The sequence below is a fragment of the Oryx dammah genome, unplaced genomic scaffold, assembly GCF_014754425.2.
Source record: "Oryx dammah isolate SB20612 unplaced genomic scaffold, SCBI_Odam_1.1 HiC_scaffold_17, whole genome shotgun sequence".
NCBI lineage: Eukaryota > Metazoa > Chordata > Mammalia > Artiodactyla > Bovidae > Oryx > Oryx dammah.
The window spans coordinates 24,085,918-24,092,371 of NW_024070201.1; positions in this window are offsets into that span (position 1 = coordinate 24,085,918).

Below are 6,454 nucleotides of genomic sequence, written 5' to 3' on the forward strand. Positions count from 1 at the left end.
TGCTCCCCATGTGTGTTAGTGTTATGATGACCCAGCCTGACCAATGGGCATGCCCAGTCTTCATCACCTGTGGTTAAAAAGAAGACCTCATTTTCCTTGATCTTCCGAGTTATAATGGCTTAAGTCCACACCTGCTTACAGAGAAATATCTGCGGTTATTCACTCTTCATTCCCTGATGCCTTCATCTTTCCTGGGAATAGACTTCTGTTCTTCAATTCTTGCCTTCTCTGGAGACCGTGTCCTCCTCTAGGGTCCACTGGAGCCACCACCACTCAGGGTCAGAGAACAGCTGCCACTTTCACCTCTTGGTCCCAAGAATGGGGTAGGCCCTTCATTAATTCCCTTAACACACCTAAGCCAACACTGTAACTTTTACTGGAAGAGAAGCTTAGGAATTGGAGAGAGAAATAACAGGCCCTATCATAGAGCCACTATTAGAAACTAGTGTCTTACAGCCACATGCTTAGAGGGTCCTGAGAGGTAGCCTGTTGGCATAGCTTTTTGCCAAGCATCTACTTGGAGTTAGCATATCTCCCTATGGCATGCTCATCCTCTCTAGGTCCTACGGCCATCACCCCAAGGCTTTAAAACAGAGGCTGACATATTATAGCCCAGGAGCCAATTCCAGCCTGCTGCCCATTTTGTAAAATTTACTGGAACACAGCCACGGCCATCATTTACATACTGTCTATGGTTGTTTGCCTGCTGGGATATACCTGCTGCAGATACACCCTGCAAAGCCTAAAATATCTATTATTTGGATCTTTGTAGAAAAAGTTTGCCTTCTCCTACCCAAGGAAGAGAGAGAAGGAGTTACTTCGTCCCCCAGTCTGAAGTCCTTTTCTCTCATCTTCATTTCCATCCCAAGAATTCCCTCTTCCTGGGATTACTGACAGAGGACATTTCTGCTTCCCACAAAGGAAAGTTCTTCCCCCCATGCCCCCATGAGCACTGACAATCACATCAGGGCACAAGAGTCCAACACCAGTACATTTTTATTTGTGTGTGTTAGTCAGTCATGCTCAATTCTTTGTGACCCCATCAGGCTCCTCTGTACATGGGATTCTCCAGGCAAGCAAACTGGAGTGGGTTGCCATTCCCTTCTCCAGGGGATCTTCCTGACCCAGGAATTGAACCCCACTCTCCTGCATTGTAGGCAGATTCTTTACCATCTGAGTCACCAGGGAAGCCCAAGCAAACATTTTTATTTACTTGGTTGTAAATAATGGGTCCACTTCCAGGACATTTCCAATTGTTCAGTTGCGTAGGATATTCACGTTAAAACATTCTAACCTGATTATGACTTCCAGACATTCCCTCCTGAAGGCCAGTACAGGCTGCATCTAGAAAGCCAAGTCCGCTCTGTTCCTATAAGCATGTAGGCAGGATCAGGCCTGCACATCCTTTCTGCACATAACTACTCCCAGAAGGCAACATGCTTAGCTCCCAGGAGTCAGCACCAGTCACCCTGGGGCCCCAAAGAAATGACCAAATCTGTGGATACTGGGCTCTCCCAAACTTGTGCCATCTGCCTCCACCCAGAATAGAAGTCAAGGCTTCTGAAACATCTGCATCTGGTTACCTTCTCCCCCAAGCAAAGCTGTGGCCCTTGCTTCAGTTTGCATAACTGCAAACAAAAACATAAGCCTGCCTTTAAATTGATTGAAATTTAAATCAATTTAAATTTAAATTGATTGAAACTAGGATTTCCTAGTCAATCTCTTTTTAAACAGCACTTTCTTTCTTTTATCATTAATATGGCTGCACTGAGTCTTGTTGCAGCATCTGGGCTTGACTGTGGAGTGTGGGACCTTCGTTTCCTGATTGAACCCAGGCCCCCTGCACTGGGAGCACGGAGTCTTATCTGCTGCACCACGAGGGAAGTCCCCAGCAATTTCAGTTTTCAAATGATAGGTTTTCTATTTTGATCTATGCAAGTCTGGGGGGAGAAACGCGGAGACCAGACTGGCCACAAAGGCTCTGTGAGACCCAGTCCCTGAACAGATGGGTCTTCCGTGACTCTACCCCTAAGATGACATTTATTGTAACGCATGTCTGTTTCCTCCACTGGACTGTGAGGCTCTTTCTTGGTTTGTATGTGGATCCCCTTACTGTTTGGCCAGACATGATCCAGGCTCTAGGCACAGAGTAGTGAACAGCAGAGGGAAGAGCTCTGTTCTGGGAGTTTGTGTTCTGGAAGAGGAAGTTGTGGGACAGGAAGATAAGGAAACTAATCAACGAATGAGATACTGTCTGATAATGATAAGGGCGATGAAGGCACTGTGACAGGATAATGGACTGGAGACTGTCTCAGTGACAACATCTGGCTGGAAATGGCTTCAACAATAAGGGGTTATTAATCTCACAAATAAGAAACTCAGAGGTAGGTACCTGCAAGAGAAAGAGGTGGCTTTACAGCACAGTCGGGCATCCCATCACCTCTCCTTCTGCTCTGCCTGTGCCTGTAAGTGGGATTTTCATGGGAGGTAATCTGCTTCAGAAACCCCAGCAGGCTTCCCACATCTTACTGACCAGCTCTAGACCAATTACACACAAAACAGAGAAGACAGAGCACACGCCTAAGATTTGTTAAATGAGCGAATAAATTCTTAGGTGACAGCAGAAAAGAAAGAAGAAAACTCCCTGGGTTCAATGAATGAGCTAGCATCTCTGATAATCTCAGCATCCATTTTTTTTTTTTTTTCCTACTGAGATCATTCCATTTTCAAATTCTGGCTCTGCTACCTATTAGCTGTTTCTCCTCGGACAAGTTACATAATCTCTCCGTGTCTGTTTCTTTATCTGTAAAATGAGATAAAAATAGAATTTCTTATCCAAAGAATGAAAGTGAGCTGGTACATATAAAAGACATGGAATAAATGCTTGGCACTTGATAAACACACAATATTTATTTATTGTTAGCTATAATCATTATTATCTTTGATATTAGTTGCCAATGTAGCTGAGAAAAGATGTCTTCAGCTCTAAGTAGGAGAGATGATTGCAGTTCTGGGATGCTGGCATCCAGGCTCTTTACTGGCATTGCCTTCCAGAGGCATTGTGGTAAATCTCAAATCTCTACACTGCATGCCACTAATTCCTTTTTCATTCAAGAAATATTCAAAGGACTTCCTGGCTGTTCAGTGGTTAAGAATCTGCCTTCCAATGCAGGGGACGCAGGTTTGGTCCTTGATCTGGGAAGATTTCACATCACGGGCAACTAACTAAGCCGGTGAACCACAACTCCTGAGCCGGAGCTCTAGAGCCCACGATTTGCAACAAGAGAAGCCTGCGCAGCACAGTGAAGAACCCACGTACCACAACGAAGACCCAGGGCAGCCGAAAAAGGAAAATATCCAACCAACATTTGCTTAGCACCCTCCAAGTACCTTCCCAACTCCAGGCACTGAGAACGCAAATGCAACCCAACATCAGTTGGCTCACATGTTCTCATCTTTGTAGTCATAGTGACACCCCTAGTGCTTCCAGGTACTTCGGGAGGCTGCACTGCAGCAGCGGTCCCCACCCAGAATCGGCCCGGATCAGCCTCTCCTGCTCAGACTGTGCTGCTGCCGATCCACGTCTGTAGTCGGCAAACACTGGGGGAGGAACGACACGGCTGTCCTGAGAAAGATAACCCTGCCCGTGCTGGGGTTCTGCCCTGGATGGCTCAGAGCCATACCGGCTTCCTCCAGGACAGGTAGGAAGCTCTTTCCATCCTCGCCAAGGGTCAGCAAACGTCCCCTGCAAAGGGCCAGATAGTAAATATTTTTTACTTTGTAGGTCACAGGATCTTGACCACAACTACTCTGAGTCTGCAATTATAGGGAAAGCAGCCTGAGACAATAAGCAAATTAATGTATGTGGCTGTGTTCCAATAAAACTTTATTTACAGAGACTTCCTGGCGGTCCAGTGGTTAAGAATTCCCCTTGCAATTCAGGGGAGGAGAGTTCCCCGCAGTGGTCAGTAAATTAAGATCCCACATGCTGTGGAGCAACAAAGACGCTATGCAGTCAAATTAAAAAAAAAAAAAAGACTTTATTTATAAAAACATGTGGACAGGTAGATTTGGCCCAGAGGTTATAGTGTACAGATTCCTGATCTAAACCCTGAAGCAGCCTTGCTTGTGCTCAAAGTTTTATAAGGTTTCTCTAGTTAATTTCATATGCTCCATTCTGTTTATAGGAGCTCAAACCCAGTCCAAGGGGCTGAAACGGAAATATGCGGAAGAGTTTCCTTCTTGCTCCATCGATACGCTGCCTCTCCTTTCTGCTACATTACCCCAATCAGAACTCCTTCCTCCTTCCCCAGGGGGATGCATTCCATACAGAACGACAGATAATGGAAGTGGGGGTGGGGCCAGGGGAGGGCCGATGAAATCAAACTACACCTGTAGTTCTCAAATTGCAAGTCAATATTCATTGTGTTAGTTGCTCAGTCTCGTCCGACTCTTTGCGATCCCATGGACTGTAGTCTTCCAGGCTCCTCTGTCCATGGAATTCTCTAAGCAAGAATACTGGGTAGTGGATCGAATAACTGGATCGAGCCCAGGTCTCCCGCATTGCAGACTGATTCTTTACTGTCTGAGCCACTAGGGAAGACCATTAATTCTAATTAGTTCAAGAGAATTCAGCAGATCTCTGGTATCTTTCAACAGCTATCTTTATTTTTTTTCTTAATCAGAAGATGAGATGGTTAGATGGCATCATCGATTCAATGAACATGGGTTTGGGTGGACTCCGGGAGCTGGTGATGGACAGGGAAGCCTGGTGTGCTGCGGTTCATGGGGTCGCAAAGAGTCAGACATGACTGAGTGACTAAACTGAACTGAACTGAATCCAGCTTTTTAAGTATTTCTTTAGGAAGTTTTTTGTCTTCCACAAGTCACTACATCCCAGCCATCAATAAAAGTCTCAATACCTACTTTTGTGGGAATTTTATGTTTCTAATAGCTCCCTCTTACTGCAATTCTCTGTCTCAAAATAACGTATTTCAATTTTCATTAGTGTATCACAAAATCAAATGAGTGCATCACAATAAACATTTGGAAAAATAATACAGAATAAACTAGAAAACAAAACTCCAGATAGCAGCACTGTGTATAGTCTAGTTTTGTGAAGGTTTGTATTAGTTTTTCAGTCTATGGCCGTACCGCCCTAAATGTGCCTGATCTTGTCTATGTTAGTTTTTTAAAGAGTTACATGTATATCCATAGGTACAGAAATTCATGTTTATATATATGGTGCATGTGTGCTAAGTAGCTTCATTTGCGTTTGACTCTGCGACCCCATGGACTGCAGCCCGCCAGGTTCCTCTGTCCATGGGATTCTCCAGGCAAGAATACTGGAGTGGGTTGCCATGCCCTCCTCCAGGGGATTTTCCCCACCCAGAGATCGAACCTGCATCTCCTTTGGCTCCTGCTTGCTGGTGGATTACTTATCGCTGAGCCATTGCAGAAACCATTTATGTGTATATGTATACACACACACACACACACACATTTCCTCCTGGATCACGATATAAAATGTATTTATTTCTGTAGGTTGTCATCAAAAACTTTGAAAGCCATTGAGTTGTGTTCTAACTCATCTTTGATAGCCAGCATTTTTCTTTCATACAGAGATGAAGGTCACAGCCCCTGTTCTCTTTTTAGATTGATTAATTGGTTAATTAACCTATTTATTTATTTGGTTGCACCAGGTCTCAGTTGTGGCACGTGGGATCTTTGTTCTTTAGTTGCAGCATGCAGGATTTTTAGTTGCGGCATGCAGAATCTATTTCCCTGATCAGGGATCACACCCAGGCCCTTCATTGGGAGCATGGATTCTTAGCTGCTGGACCACCAGGGAGGTCTCCTGTGGCCTCTGCTCTTAAAGAACTGGGTCACTAGGGGAAATTGACATGTAAACAGTTAAAGTTCAGAGTGATAAAGGCTCTGAGATGAGTGAGCCTGGGGTGCTTTGAAAGCTGGCATTGGCTCTGGGTCTTGCCGGCTGCGTAGGGGTGTGTTTGGCGAACAAGAGGAAGATCCTGTACAAATGTGCGAAGCAACCCCTCCTGCTATCACACTCCTCCAGGGTTTGTTCTCCCAGTGAAGCTGGGATCTAAGCAAACATTTGTCTGCTTGGGCTTATGTTTGCTTTCCCTGAAATCAAACAGAGCAACCGAGTCACTAGCAAACACTGACTAGGGGTCACTCTCATCCCTAGTTATACAAATCTCTTTGACCGCTGACCCAGCACAGGTGTTTTTCCGTCTACTTTTGGGGGAGGTGTTCCACAATCTTGCCATGAGCAAACTTGCATGAAGCAGGATGATGCCAGCTGGTGTGTGATGTCCTGGGTGATGACCAGGGAAGAGGAAGCCACCCACAAGGTTGTTCACCCAGCTGGTGCCGGCGGCCCGGCCAGTCTAGCCTTTGTAATTCCCGTCACCTGGCTGTCACCAGTAAT